Here is a 15,475-nt window from a genome sequence, read left to right on the forward strand (position 1 = left end):
ACATCTTCAATTATTTATTTTAAATGTAAAGTATTTTTTAATGATTTGTACTGCGTTTTTGTTTCCTCTGACATACTCTGCTATGAGACTATACTAGATTCTTATTGCCAATAAAGGCGTTGTTTTTTAATTGTTGAAGATGTCTCTATTACAGGTGTCTGTTTATCTTGCTTATGTCTCCTTGATTGTTCCTTCTTCTAAGGATCTAAGTGGCAGATCCCTCCTTTTTTGTGGGAAGAATAACTTCTAGATTGACCCTGAGTAATAAGAGATTTCCTGATGCCCAGAAACGTGTGTCATCATAACTTCTGTGGTAGATTAAAGGTGGACACAGTTTCTTTGCTAAGCCTCTAATTAAGAGGTGAAGAGTCTCATCCCCCCTGGGCTAGCCTTAGTGACTTGTTTGACCAACAGGATACAACAGAAGTGACGTTCCAGGTCTTCTAGGGCTAAGTCATAAGAAGCCTTGCATCTTCAGCCCAGGTCTCTTGGAACATTCCCTCCTGGGAGCTCTGGCCAGTCAGGAAAAAGCTTAACTATCCAAAGACCACCATTCTGGAGATGCCATGTATAGATGCTCTAGTCAACAGTGCCAGCTGAGCTCAGCCTTCTAACCATCTCTGCCAAGGTGACAAACATGTAAATGAAGCCACCTTAAACCCTCCAGACCATCCTACTCATTGTATTCACGCCATGTGAAACAGAATAATCACCCAGGCCAGCTGGAATTCCTAACCTACAAAATCATGAGATATTAAAAAATGGTTGTTTAAGCCACTACATTTGGGTATAGTTTGTTATACAGCAATTGATAACTAGAACTTACCTCCTTGACTGGAGAAGTTTGGTGGTTTTATTCTTTAAGCATTTCACAACCATTTTAATGTCAGCAACGCTAATATGGTAGAGGTTATAAAATTCTGCTTTCTACAGAGAGAATTGGGATGCAGTGACATTGGTTCATCAGGTGAAGTAGAACTAAAGAATGTCGAGTTTGCCATTTTATTAAGAAAATTTAGAGTCAGTTCAACTGGAAAAATATCTCCTGGCAGAAGAAATAGATTGTTCATAGAATGTAGGGTAAAAGTGCTACCCTTGTGGAGCTTTATTTATATAGAATAAAACACTAAGACATTTCTCCAGGGTTAGGGCAGGGGATGTGAAGGAAGTTAGGGAGGCAGAAAAGTTCAAAGCACATTAGGCAATTTATGGGTTTATCAGATAACAAAATTCCTGATTTCTTCAAGTCCTTTGTTTTTTTGTGTTTTTTCCCCTAAGTGAGCAATGTTTCTTGCTGCCGCCATCATCACTATTTCATACTTGCATATGTGAGATAAAATCTTGCCTCCTAAACTGAAGATAAGAAGAAATGTGAAGAGCTGTACTAGAACATGAGCTATCATCTCCATCTGAATTTGAAAGATGAGCTCATTAGAATCCTTATCTAAGGACACAGCTAAGAGTATTGTTCTTCAGGGAAGTGATTCCCAAACTAGGCTGTGCATCAGAATCACCCAGAAAGTTTTTTTAAATACTTTTTTCCAAAAATTCTGATGCGGGATCTGAGAATATGTATGTATATATTGGACAAGACTCTTTAGTGTAAAAAACAAAACAGAAACAACAAGCAAAATTTAAAAAAAAAAAAAAAACAGAAAAAGCAACTCAAACTGACTTAAGCAAAAAAAGGGGGAATTTATTAATTTACATAACTGAATAGTCTACTCTTTTAGATGTTTCTACTGGGCTATGCTGTCTACTTCTAAATAACATGAGTAGTTTCAGTTCTTCATATTTTGGCTGCAGGACTTATCTATTGACTTCCCGCTATGGAAGATGAGGACTTAATTTATCACCAATTTCTGTCCCTTGTAAGCCTCTCTGAACCCCTCCACTCTCATGCTTCCTCTCTCATGGTTTGTAATATAGTTCAATATTCAAGGTTTTATTTCTACAAGCTACGTGACGGCCATTCAGACATGAGCCATGTAAGTACTCATTTTTAATTCACATACAAACTCTCTCTTAGAAGTGTTAATCTTCTCTCAGTTTGTTCAAATACATTGTCTTCAATGAATTTCATTTTTTTTTTCATCTGGACTGTTTGTCCTCTAAGACAGATGTTGTCTTGGGATCTCTTTTTGCCTCCTCTCTCTTCTAATCAATCTTTCAATTTCTGGCTCCCGTTTCTTGCACTTTCTTGATTTATTCCCTTAAAAATAAGACCAGTGGAAGATAATCTTTTGAGACACTGCACACTTGAAAGCTGTTGTTAGATACCCTTCTAACAGATAGCTGAGATCAGTTAGATAGCTAACTGAGTTTAGGATTATAGATTAGAAATCTTATTCTCTTGGAATTTGAAGGCTAATCGCCTTTGTCTTCTAGCTCCCAGAATCACTATTGCTTAAGTTCAATGCCATTGTGATCCTTGATCTTTTATATGAAACATCTTTTCCTCTTGAGAAGTGTGTACACTCATCTTTTTTTCTAAATGTCTGAAATTTCACAGCGTGTGCCTTGGTTTAGGTCTGTTTTGATCCATTTTGCTGTCAGGGGACTATAGAGTCTGAAGACTCATGACCTTTAGTTCTGGGAAATTTTCTTGGATTATTTATTTAGTGATTTTCCTCCCTCTGTTTCTTTTGTTCTCTATCTTTGCATCTCTGATTACTGTAAATTTGGACTTCCCAGACTGATGCTCTTCTTTTCTTATCTTTTTCCTATGATTTTCCACTTTTTGTCTTGTGCCTTATCTCCTGGCAAATTTCATCTTAATAATCAAGATGTCTATTGCAGTTTTTCATTGCTGTCATTGTTTTAAATTCCAAACCCCTTTTGTCCTCTCTTTTTAAAAATCATGTTATTTCTTATGGATGAAATCTCTTTTTTTCTTTGAACTTTAAGTGTGTTTTTCTGGTTTTGTTTTTACATTTTCCTCTTCCTAAGTGGTTTCTTCCAAGTTCCTTCTCATTCAATAAGTTTAGGTTTCTCTCATGTTTGAGCCTTTCCTCACACACTTGATGTTCTGTGACTCTCTAGTGGAAAATATTATGACCATTCACAAAATAATTCTGTCTTCGCACCCTGTTAAAGTAGAGTGGATGGCCTCCAATGACAGCTGCCAACAGTTCCTTCCGTTGCTGTCTACCTCTCCTCACTCGAATAAAGACTGACCAACATAATGCAGCAGATGTGACACCAGTTTCAGACATAGGCCTTAAGAGGCCTGATAACTTCTGGTTTGGGAAGCATCCTTTTTGAAATGCTCTTAACCACCATATACAGAAGCCCAGCCTAGCCTACTGAGTAATGAGAGACCACATGGAGAGATTAGCCACATGGAGGAGAAGAAAGGCTCTCCAATCAACAGCTGATGCCAACTGCCGTTTACGGGAAAGGGGCCATATCTTGGCTGTTTCAGCCTCTGCTGAGGTCTTGGTTGAATGCAGCCCCCTCCTTGACTCCAGCTGACACCACAGGGAGCCGAAGAATCACTGCACTGAGCCCAGCCAACCTTTAGAATCATGAAAAACAATACACCAATACATACTATGTCAGGTCACCAAGCTTTGGGGTAATAGATAACTGATATAGGAGGGTATTGTATATCCCCTGTTTATGACATTAGGCTTAGCCATGTGACATGATTTAACCAATGAAATGTTAGCAGAAGTGATGTCTGTCACTTCTGAGCTTTAAGAGTCAGTGCATGGTTTGCCATGCTCTTTTTTAAATGCAAAAGTCAGCAATATTTCTGATAGAGCCTATTCCCCAGAAGCCTAGGTCTCAAATCGAAGCTGAGTTTGAGAGAAGCCCTGTGATTATAAGTGACTGAGATTTGGAGATCATTTGTTATTCCAGTGCAACCTAGCCTTTCCTGCCTGATACAGACACTAAATAGCCAAGGAGAAACTTGTGCACATGGCAAGTGTGGGATTCACTGCATGACACTCTGGCAGGTGGTCCCGGCTCCTTCAGACCTGAAGGTCTTATTTCCCCAGCTGCTAGACGTACTGCCTGCTGACAGTCCTCAGCTGTCAGCCCTCTCTGGAAATTGCCCTCAATTAGAGAAAACTTCTTCACCAAGGTAATGCCCTCTCCTTAGGGGATACCAGCATGAAGGCATATGAGCACATCCCTCTGTCATAACGCAGGACACCTTTGAAGGACAATCCCTGCTTCAGAACTCTCATGGGATCAGCTTGAGATGTGATCACAACCCCACTACCCCTCCCCAAAACTCCTTCCTTCCCTTTTCTTTCTTCCATAGATGTGGTTCCCATGGATACTCCCTAATTAACTTCCTGCAAGGTAATCTCCATTTCAGAATCTACTTCCTGGGGAATCTAACCTACAATAGTTTATTTTATATATGTATATATATAATTTTTATTGAAGTATAGTTGATTTACAGTGTTGTATTAGTTTCAGGTATACAGCAAAGTGGTTCATATATATATATATATATATACACATATATATTCTTTTTCAGATTCTTTTCCATTAAAAATTATTATAAGATATTGAATATAGCTCTCTGGGCTATACAGTAGGTCCTTGTTGTTTATCTATGTTATATATAATAGTGTGTATCTGTTAATCCCAGACTCCTAATTTATCCCTCTTCCCACCCTTTCCCCTTTGGTAGCCATAAGTTTGTTTTCTATGTCTGTGGGTCTATTTCTCTTTTATAAATAAGTTCATTTGTACCATTTTTTTAGATTCCACATATACGTGATATCATATGATATTTGTCTTTCTCTGTCTGACTTCACTTAGTATGATAATCTCTAGGTCCATCCATGTTGCTGTGAATGGCATTATTTCATTCTTTTTTGTGGCTGGGTAATATTCCATTTTATATATATATATATATATATATATATATATATATATATATATATATCACATCTTCTTTATCCATTTGTCTGTTGATGGACACTCAGGTTGCTTCCATGTCTTGGCTATTGTAAATAGTGCTGCTGTGAACATTGGGGTGCACGTATCTTTTCGAATTAGAGTTTTCCTATTTTCCAGATATATGCCCAGGAGTGGGATTGCTAGATCATGTGGTAACTCTATTTATAGTTTTTAAAGGAAACGCCATATTCTTCTCCACAGAGATGTACCAATTTACATTTCCACCAACAGTGTAGGAGGGTTCCCTTTTCTCTATTCCCTCTCCAGCATTTGTTATTTGTGGACTTTTTGATGATGGCCATTCTGACTGGTGTGAGGTGATACCTCATTGTAGTTTTGTTTTTGTTTTTTTAATACAGCAGGTTTTTATTAGTTATCTATTTTATACATATTAGTGTGTATATGTCAATCCCAATCTCCCAGTTCATCCCACCACCACCCCCCCATTGTAGTTTTGATTTGAATTTCTCTAACAATTAGAAATGTTGAGCAACTACAATAGTTTGTTTTTTAAATTTTTATTATTAACAAACTTTTAGAGAACCCATAATATCAATATCTTTAGGAATTTATCTTGGATTGATTGGCGCTCTCAGTAAAGAATTTTCTGATGTCACACTTAAGAGTATAGGTCAAGCTGTTAGTGCTCTGGAAGCTGAATTGAGGAGAAGACTGTTGGGTATTAACAATTACTTTCTAAGCCTTCAGTTTAATAGCCCTATTTTCAGTACAGTATCCTGGCTCTCAGCTGCACCCAACATTCCCCAGGCCAGAGCCCTTCAGTCCTACTTTCCACAAAGAATAAACCCCCTGTCTTCTGCCATGATGGGAAAGAGGCAACAATCCCAGATATGTGGAATGGGGCAGATGATGGGAGTCTGCTTCTGCTAAAAGATAACTTTCCGTCAATCCTGCTATTGATATTTTTGTGCTGTTTTACTCTCCACAAGTAGCAGGTGCCCAAGTCTGCAAGGCAAATCAAGTGGTTTTGTAGCTTTCCGTCTCTTTCCAACTTCTAGAATTTTGTTATTGTTGTCTCCTCTCCCAATATATTTACCCTTATGTATTTATGACTTCTTTTTATATGGTCATATCTATTTATTTCATTTTAGTGGGGTTCAGGAACGGAGGGAAATATGCATGTTTTTATCAACCATCTTAAATTAGAAGTTCCATATATGCATTAGAATTATTGAGTCAATTTTTCTCTTAAAAAATATGGGGATCTTTATTAGACTTACGTTTAAATACTAAATTAATGTGAGGGAACTGATATGATGTTGAGTCTTCTTATTTAACAACAAAGCGTACCTCACCATTCAAGTCTTTTTACGTATGTCAGTCGAGTAATACAGTTTTTTAATATATGTCCTATGTTTTTAAAAACTTATTCCTAGGTTTTTTTATTACTTTTGATGGATTGTATAAATAGTATCTTTTCTTCCATAGCATTTACTAACTACATTTGCTTATAAAAGGGAAGAGATTGAGTTTGGGATACTAATTTTATAATTGGGCATCTTACTGCTTGAGCTTTGTTCATGACTGGAATGTTTTCATCAGATAGGAGAAACTCCCATTTCAGAGACAACATAGATGACATCTGAGAAATGGCAGACAAGTCATAGGGACCACATTAGACGTTTTCCTGCATAGTACACTTTCTAACACCTAATCAAATGTACAGGAACTTAGTCTCTCATCGCTTCTCGGCTTTTGGCTAAGATCAAGTGCAGAAACTTAGTCTCAGAATTCCACTGTGGTCTCTTGGTCCTTACTGACTGTAGGGACTGTGGTTTGTGTTTTCTTGGATCTTTCTGAGGCATCTTACATCAGCTCAAGTGGAATCTGAGGAGTACCTGTTATTTCCACAAAAGAAAAATATGCTTCCTCCTCCTAGCCCACCTCTGAGAGCCTTCTAATCTGGAGATATAAGCCAACTGGGGCAATGAAAGATAAGGAGGAAATTATAATAGTCCCTCCCATATCATGTGACCTTATGCATGAATGAATACATGATTCTTCCCATAAAGAGGTCCAGTCTCTTTTCCTTGTGTTCTTAGTGCCCATGTCATACAAATTGTTAAACATTTTGAATAGATTCCCACTCAGTCTACTATTCATCCTCAATCAGTTGCTGATTCTGGATCACTCTGCTACATAATCTTCCTTTAGTGGAAGGAAATGGAGCCATTTTGAATGTTTCACGAGAGCATCCTTTCTGGTGGCCATCTAGATAAGAAATGGCATTATTGCTACTGAAGGATTTTACTAGACCAACTTTTAAAAACCCCACTGTAATTTTTTGAAAAACACTTACTAGCCAAAAGACATCGTGATGCTTTCAATTTGAGACTAGCTAGTTTATTATGTAACTGTTTCCCCCCTCTCATTACTGCGTATTAGATCTGAATTCAAAGGAAATAGATACATGACTGTTTAAAAATCAAATAGAATCAAATCATATTCCACTCCAGAAGTTATCAACTTAAAGAATTTTTTGTGCTTATTTAGTCTGCTCTGTATTTTATCAGAAGTTTTGCTGTGTTTACTATCATAAATGCTGAAGCAGTTATTATAAGATTATTTTTGTGCAATAGTAAAAGTATTTTAATATGTTGTAATTGCAGAGTCCTCTTAGTAGTTGTTTAAAAAATAATCTCAAAAATGATAACATTGTAATCTCTGGTTCTACATTAAGGGCCATATTCTTCCCAAGACACTAATGCACAAAGTAGAATAGTAATAACAGGTATTTGAAAATGTGTACTCAGGGAAGAATATAACCTTTTAAAATTACTTACAAATGTAAATCCATGCACTAGGATTGCCAAAACACATTGCATCACGACTAAAACTAATTTTCTATTCTTGCAAATACAGTTATAAAACTATCAAATGAATTCCAAATAGTAAACTTAAGATAAAGCTTCCTCATTTCAAGTTCACATAATAACATGAATGATGTTTCATAAACTATTTCTCTAACACAGTAGTTTTCAAACTTTCTTATAGAGGTGGACCCTTGCTTCAAATAAAACCTTATCCAGAAGATCAGCTGATACAGAACAGATAAAAAAATAAATCTCCTCTAGTTAAAGCGATGGGAAAAGGGATTGGAAGCCTACCCAACAGACACTCTGTCTCCCAAAATTTTACTAATCGTTTTTTTCAGAGGGGTACGTGAGGCATTTCTGAGAAATTACTAGTGCTCTTGAGACATTTAAAGCTACTGCTATCTCAATTATTAGATATTTATAATTTATAAAATTCTTTAATAATTCTGAAAGGAGGAGGGCCCTAAGGACTAACAAAGATATAATATTTTATTCTCTTACCAAAAATAACCATCTAGAGGCAGGCAAGTAGGCTAAAATGGTATGAAAATTCCATAAAGGTTAACAGGGACCTAAGCTTCTTCTATCTTTCTGCTCTGCCATCCTTGGTGTAGGCTGCCATCCTCAAGGTTACTGTGTGGTCCAGGATGGATGCCAGAGATCCACCCATCTTATCTTTATTCTCACAATAGAAAGGAAGAGGAGATAAAGCACAAAATCCAAAGTACACCCTAGCCATCTGTCTCCCTTTAAACAGTCTTTGCACCAATTCCTCCCAGTAATTTTTACTTGCAGATCCTTGGCCCAAATTTAGACACCTGGTCACGCCTAGCTGCAATGTACTTTTTCACAAGTCAAGTCTGTAGTTTGATTTTGCCTAACTTAAAATCTATTAAGTTATCCTGTTACTGTTTCACGGTTGCTGACAGAAGACGGACTCTTGGGTCTTTATTAATCATTGCACAGCTTTTTGTGTAGATTACCCTGGTCCCTAAGTCCCCTGGGAATTATGCCATGGGCTTGATGACAGTCTACATGTGCAATGGGTTGCATTATTACAGGAGAAGAGCATGCATGGGGTTTGGAAAAACCCAACATTGTGTAGCAATCAGTAACTCAGCCCACTTTTGATCCTGTTTTCTTCAAAAACAACCCTGAAAAATGGTCGAGGTCAAGAGCTATCAGGACCTTGCATTCTTGGCATACCCACCAAGAACATGCAGGGACCATGGTGGATTGCCTCTCCCAACAAACAATACCACCCTGAAAAAATTCAGCCTTCTGTCACCAAGGGAGAAGGGAGGAATGAAATTGGATATAAAATAAGTAGTCTCTATCGTATAACCTAACTGTATTATCTGAGATTGCTATTTTATATAATAATTTTTATCTTCATGAAGCTTTAAATAACCCAATGTATTTTTTCCTTTGGCTGATTTCTCAACCTGGATATCTGTAGTATTCGTTTCCTTAGGTTATTCAGGTCTCTGCTCAATGTTATTTCATCCAAAATGTCTTCCACACTATCAAAAGAGACTTCACGCAACCCTACCCTTCCTTTCTTTTATCTGGCTTTATTTTTCTTCATTGCACTTATTATCACCTGACTTTTTAAAAAAAAATTTTTCTTCACTACCGCCCCACACAAAGGTGACCAACTTACCCCAATTTACCTAGAATTTTCCCAATTTTACTACTGTAAGTTCTGCATCCGGAGAACTCCCTCAGTCCTAGTCAAACTGGGCCACTTGCTTATCCGACCCCACAATAGGATGCAAGGTCTATGAGAGCAAAACTTTGATTGTTTTCGCTGTTGTATGTATCCTCAGGAATTAGAATAGTGCCCCGAACTCGATAATCGCATAATCAATATTTGTTACGTGAATGCATGAATAGGTGTACCAGATTGCTGGGAAAGTGTTGGTTGGAAGTAATCTCCAATAAAAGCTGAAAAGGGCTTAGAAGTCAGTGCAATCCTCATTTTGTGCAAGGGAACACAGAAAATTAGTGGATGTGTCAAGGTCCAGGAAGAAAACAGAGCCTATGCCAGCTAGTTTAATAAAAGGAATTTTGCATGAGAAATGAGCTACAAATGTATTGGGAAAGCAGACAAACCAAAGTGGGGATGCTGAGATCTCTCAAATATTAGCTACGATAGGAAGCCTCTAGTGTCCTTAGGGATGAAGGAACAGAGAGATAAGGCAGTGTTTACCAGAGCTCAAGAGCATGATGAATGGAAGACTCTGTATCCATCCAGGGGGATCAGGAATCTCCAAGGAGAAAAGGTACTGCCCGAGGCTGCCCAAAGCAAAGAGAAAGAGGGCAAAAAACTGCTTTCTCCCTTTTTTCTGTCCTTCCATTGTGGAATTAATCTGGAATCCAGTTGACCAAGGAGCCTAAAATATGTTGCCTGCAGAGATGGGTAAGAAATGTATCCTTTGTGGTTCCATACAAACTTTAGGATTGTGTGTTCTATTTCTGTGAAAAATGCCATTGGAATTTTGATAGGGATCGCGTTGAATATGTAGATTGCTTTGGGTGGTTTGGACGTTTTAACAATATTAATTGTTTCGATCTGTGAGCATGGAATATCTTTCCGTGTGTTCATGTCTTCTTCAATTTCTTTCAGCAGTGTCTTACCAGTTTTCAGTGTACGGATCTTTCACCTCCTTGGTCAAATATTTTCCTAGGTATTTTATTCTTTATGAGGCAATTGTAAATGGGATTGTTTTCTTAATTTCTCTTCCTGATAGTTCATTATTAGTGTATAGAAATGCAACTGATTTTTGTATATTGATTTTGTATCCTGCAACTTTACTGAATTCACTTATTAATGCTAATAGTTTTCTGGTGGAGTTTTTACAGTTTTCTTTACATAATATCATGTCATCTGCAAATAGTGACCGTTTTACTTCTTCCTTTGTGATTTGGATGCCTTTTATTTCTTTGTTTTGCCTAATTGCTCTGGCTAGGACTTCTAATACTGTGTTTAAAAGAGTGGTGACAGTGGGCATCCTTGTCTTGTTCCTAATTTTAGAGGAAAGACTTTCAGTTTTTCACTAATTTGTTACCTGTGACATTGTCATATATGGCCTTTATTACACTGAGGTACATTCTCTCTACACCCACTTGTTGAAAGGTTTTTTTCATAAATGTTGAATTTTGTCAAATGCTTTTTCTGCATTTATTGAGATGATCATATCATTTTTATCCTTCATTTTGTTAATGTGATGTATCACATTGATTAATTTGCAGATGTAGAACCATCCTTGCATCCCTAGAATAAATCCCACTTGATCAAGGTGTGTGATCCTTTTAACGTATTATTAAATTTGCTTTGCTAATATTTTGTTGGGACTTTTTGCATCTATGTCCATCAGGAATATTAGCCTGTAATTTTCTTTTCTTGTTGAGTCATTGTCTGGTTTTGGTAGCAGGGAATTGCTGGCCTTGTTTGGAAGTGTTCCCTCCTCTTCTATTCTTCGGAAGAATTTGAGAAGGATTGTTATTAATTCTTCTTTAGATGTTTGATAGAATTCGCCAGTGAAGCCATCTGTTCCTGGGCTTTTGATTTAATTCCTCATTTAATCTCCTCACTAGTAATAGGGCTGTTCAGTTCTTGGTCCATTTCTCTTGAAATAAACACAAAAATTAAAATGCCTCCTTTCTGTGTCTTTTTAAAGTCATGCTGACAACTCCATTTCACCACATATTCAGGACTAATTGACCAACAAAAGCAAACTGTGGTCACTGGGTGCTGTTTGTAGCAACTGCTTTGTTTCTGATCTATTCTTGCTCTGCTCCCATTTCTGCCCTGCTCCGGTTTCTGTCCTGTTCCTGATACCCAACTATGTTTCCTGTTTGTTAACCCTGATTCTGCCTCTAGATTTCACCTTTATACTTACTTTCCCAGGCTTGAGTCGGTCATGTCTTTGTCTCCTTCCACTTGAGAATACTTTGATGAGCTGGCTGTACTCTAATTTTGCTGGACTCAGCATTGCATTTTTTACCCTGCACTCCTTGCGTATGGAGAGAAGGGCAATTGGGCAAAACCCAGTAAGCATAATTAGATTTTATTTGGAAGACAGCTACAGAATTAGGAAAATGTTTGGAAAAGCAAATTAATAAACAAAAGCAAAGTCCACAAAGATATAGGCAAGGATGATGATGTTGAGACAATCTTTGGGAATACTGTCAATAAGTTAGGCAATTTCCACAGACCTATAAAAGATCAGACCCATTTTTTCAAGGTGGGACAACTCTAAAGGGCCATTTTAGTTACACAGTAGCCTATGGAATCTACTGAGGGCTTTGTTTCAATACTACAATATTCAACACTTCCCTTTGCCCAGTCCTACTTCTGTCACAATCCCCTCACCCAGGTGTTGATCCCAAGGGCGTTCTCCAACATAATGTATGCTTTCCAGGGTATCTGAATGATGGCAAAATGTACAAATTTACATTTTACTTTGGTTGTTGGGCTGGTGTTGGTGTTGATTACAGTGGTGCATGTAGTGGAGGTGATTGTGGAAATGGTAGTAGTTGTGGTGTTGGAAGCAGCAGAAGTGGTAGTAGGAAAGTGTTGACGGTACAGTCCTTGCTGTAAGTAGTATGTGTAGGTATTGGAAGATCGTCAGTGGGGACGCTGAGAAGTCTGGAAATCAGAGATAACAGAGAACTGGTTGTAGAGATGGCTTTCAGTTAGGAACTAGGCCAGTTTTATAGGCAACAGATAGATTCTGTGCACATGATTAAAGGAAGCCAGATTTTTGGTGAAAACTGTTATGAACATGGCCATAGAGAGGTACTAATACTCCTGAACTTTTTGTATGTACATATCACCCCCATGTTTGTAGTCATCTCTCTGCGGTAGGCTCACTCTTTCCCTCAGAACACTAAGTTTGGAACTGGCTAAAGGCTTCAAGCTCATTGCACTTGACCTCAAAAAGAAAGGAGAAAGAAGGGCTGGTCCTGAAAAGATAATTTCCCTCTGCTCTTTTGGTCTTTGAGGTTTATAAAATTGATGATGTTCTCCTCCGTCTTAAAGCCCTTCAACAGCCCTCTTATGCCCTTAGAGAAATGCTAATGAGGACCTCCCCGTATGGACACTATAGCTACATTGCTGCCATCCATTCCCACCTGCCTTCCCCTTTGGAATATGAGTGTCTTGGGAGTAGGACCTACGTAGTCTGTTTCTGTGAGGATCCCAGTGCCTGGCTCTTACCAGGTAGTCAATTATCATTTACTAAAGAATGAGTGGCAGCTATCCCCTTATCACCCCATCCCTACTGTGTTCAAGGATATTTGTTACTTAATGAAAGTGAAACAACAGAGCAGAGGGTATAAATCTGTCTTAAACGAAATGAGGCATAAGACCCTCTTTTCTGCTCTTGTTTGGTGAGCTAGTACCAGATTTCTCTGAGCTCTAAATCCTACTGGTCTTTAGAGTGAACACAGAACAGTTCTTACTCAATCTAGTTCTTCTTTCTCCTGTCTCAAGTTTACCCGATATATCTAAGCAAAAAACCCTTAATAGTGATTCAGTGAACCTGCCTGCTACACATACATAATTATCATATAATACATATTTCCACCTATAGGCCAATTAATCTTTAAAAATTTTCTTGTTCTAGAAATACTAAATAGCATACTAAATGTACTGAATATTATTCATGTAAGCTCTGTCTTCCATGTTCTCATTCATGTTATACGTAATCTAATTGCAACATAAGATAAGAGAAAAACCTCAAAATTTAATTGATGTCAAATATAAGCAAACCCATACTTGTTGAGTAAACTAGAACAAGTTTTTTTCAATCATTAAACTGTTTCATAGAGACCATGGCATGCATCACAGAGATAAAGAGCCAAAATTCAGAAAATATTATGAAGAAGCAAAACCCTGTAAAGTTGAAATATCGCAAATATTCCCTTGAGATAATGTTACTGATGGGTTAGTTTGTTCTTGTCAAACTTTTCACCTTGCCCTTTTCAATTTTGCAGTCTCATTACTGAACTAAGATTACTAGGAATGTTCCATGTTCATTCATATTATAAATTTTTTTAGAAAGTATAATCTCTATGTTCATTAAATACATCATCCTCTGGAAACAAAGATAAGACCTTTCAGAGGTGAATTATTTAGTCTACAGATAATTTAAATCCTTCACTTTATCCACAGATAAATATTTTTTAAATTTCAGTTATCATTACCACGCTGAGAAGATTAAGAACTAATAGTGAGAACGCAAAGGCTTTAAAACATATGGATGATAATAGAATAATATAGATGCAGCATAAAGGTTTTTTTTTTAACATCTTTATTGGAGTATAATTGCTTTACAATGGTGTGTTAGTTTCTGCTTTATAACAAAGTGAATCAGCTATACATATACATATATCCCCATATCTCTTCCCTCTTGCGTCTCCCTCCCTCCCACCCTCCCTATCCCACCCAGCATATAGTTTAAAAGTGTTTCACTTTTTTATTCTCCTCTTTATTACTGTTTTTCAGCCAGTTTCCAACTTCTTCTAAGTAAGCAGTATTTTTAAGCAATAAATGACAAAGCAGATCTTATAACTCACTTAATATCTTATTATGAATTAACTTGATAAGTGGCCTCTGGCTGACATTGCATTTTTAAAGGGAAATTGGGGAGGAGAAATATATCTCAAAGCCACTACTGCTACTGCTTTTATGTATTTTCCTCTAAAATATAGATTCTATAAAATCTGCCTATGTTGCTACTCGTAAAAAAGATGCAAATAACTTCAGATTCTATTAAAAGAAAACATATACTACAAATTTCATTTGGATTATCTTTTGGATTATCTAATATTCTTGATTTCCATAAGTTAAAGTATATAATTTAAAAATTCCTCTATCAGGTGAGAAAAGTCATGAGAATTTTGAGAAAAAAATAGTAGTGAGATGGTGCCAGTTATTAAAACATATTATAAATCTATTACAATTAGAATAATTGATATTGATATTGATGCAAGAAATGAGACAAATTGGACATGATTCAGCAACAGATACTGTAAGATGTGACTCTAATATGGGATAACAGAATCAGTACTGATGTCAACTAGGACATTTCTGTTGTTTTGGAACTTTGATGAAGTCCCAATCTCAGGACCCAAGAGATATCTGATCTACATATTCTAAACAAAAGAACTAGACACATTCCCCATGGCACTTACTAAGAACAGCAGCGCAAATCCTGACACGTTTCACCTATCATCCACTTTCAGGCCATGAGGTAGGAATTCAAAGGAGGGTTTTTCAGAGTGAGGCTTTCTTTGGAAAAAATCATACACTTGGTAAAAAATGCTACACATTTCTCTTCCATTGCTCATACTGGGCAAAGTCTTGCTTCTTCAACATCTCCCCAGATAAGTGAGGGGAACTTCAAGAGAATTACTCACCAAGTCTGATTTGTTTGATAGAGGGGAGGTATTTCCTCACACAGGCTGGATGCTGCTGAGCTGTGAAAACTGAGGTCTTGCCTGGTGCAGCTGTTAAAACAGAGCGTGATGAGAAAATACTTAGAGGAAATTGATCGGGTCCTCTGTAGTATGGGGAGCACACAGGTGACAGTCTGATTCTCCCCTAGAAAAATTTGAATGTAACAGGCTGTCTTGAATTGCTTGAGATGGCAGGTCCAAGACCAATTTACAGATTTGGATGGACTGGGTTTTTCTGTGATGCCATA

General features: G+C 37.3%; 1 protein-coding gene across 3 annotated transcripts in view; it reads left to right on the plus strand.

The window, feature by feature from the left end:
• MPDZ (multiple PDZ domain crumbs cell polarity complex component) overlaps positions 1–15,475 on the plus strand; it is a 358,570-nt gene that overhangs the window by 165,628 nt on the left and 177,467 nt on the right. The window lies entirely within an intron of this gene.

Source organism: Balaenoptera borealis (genome assembly GCF_965194805.1).
Source record: "Balaenoptera borealis genome assembly, chromosome: 8".
Lineage (NCBI taxonomy): Eukaryota > Metazoa > Chordata > Mammalia > Artiodactyla > Balaenopteridae > Balaenoptera > Balaenoptera borealis.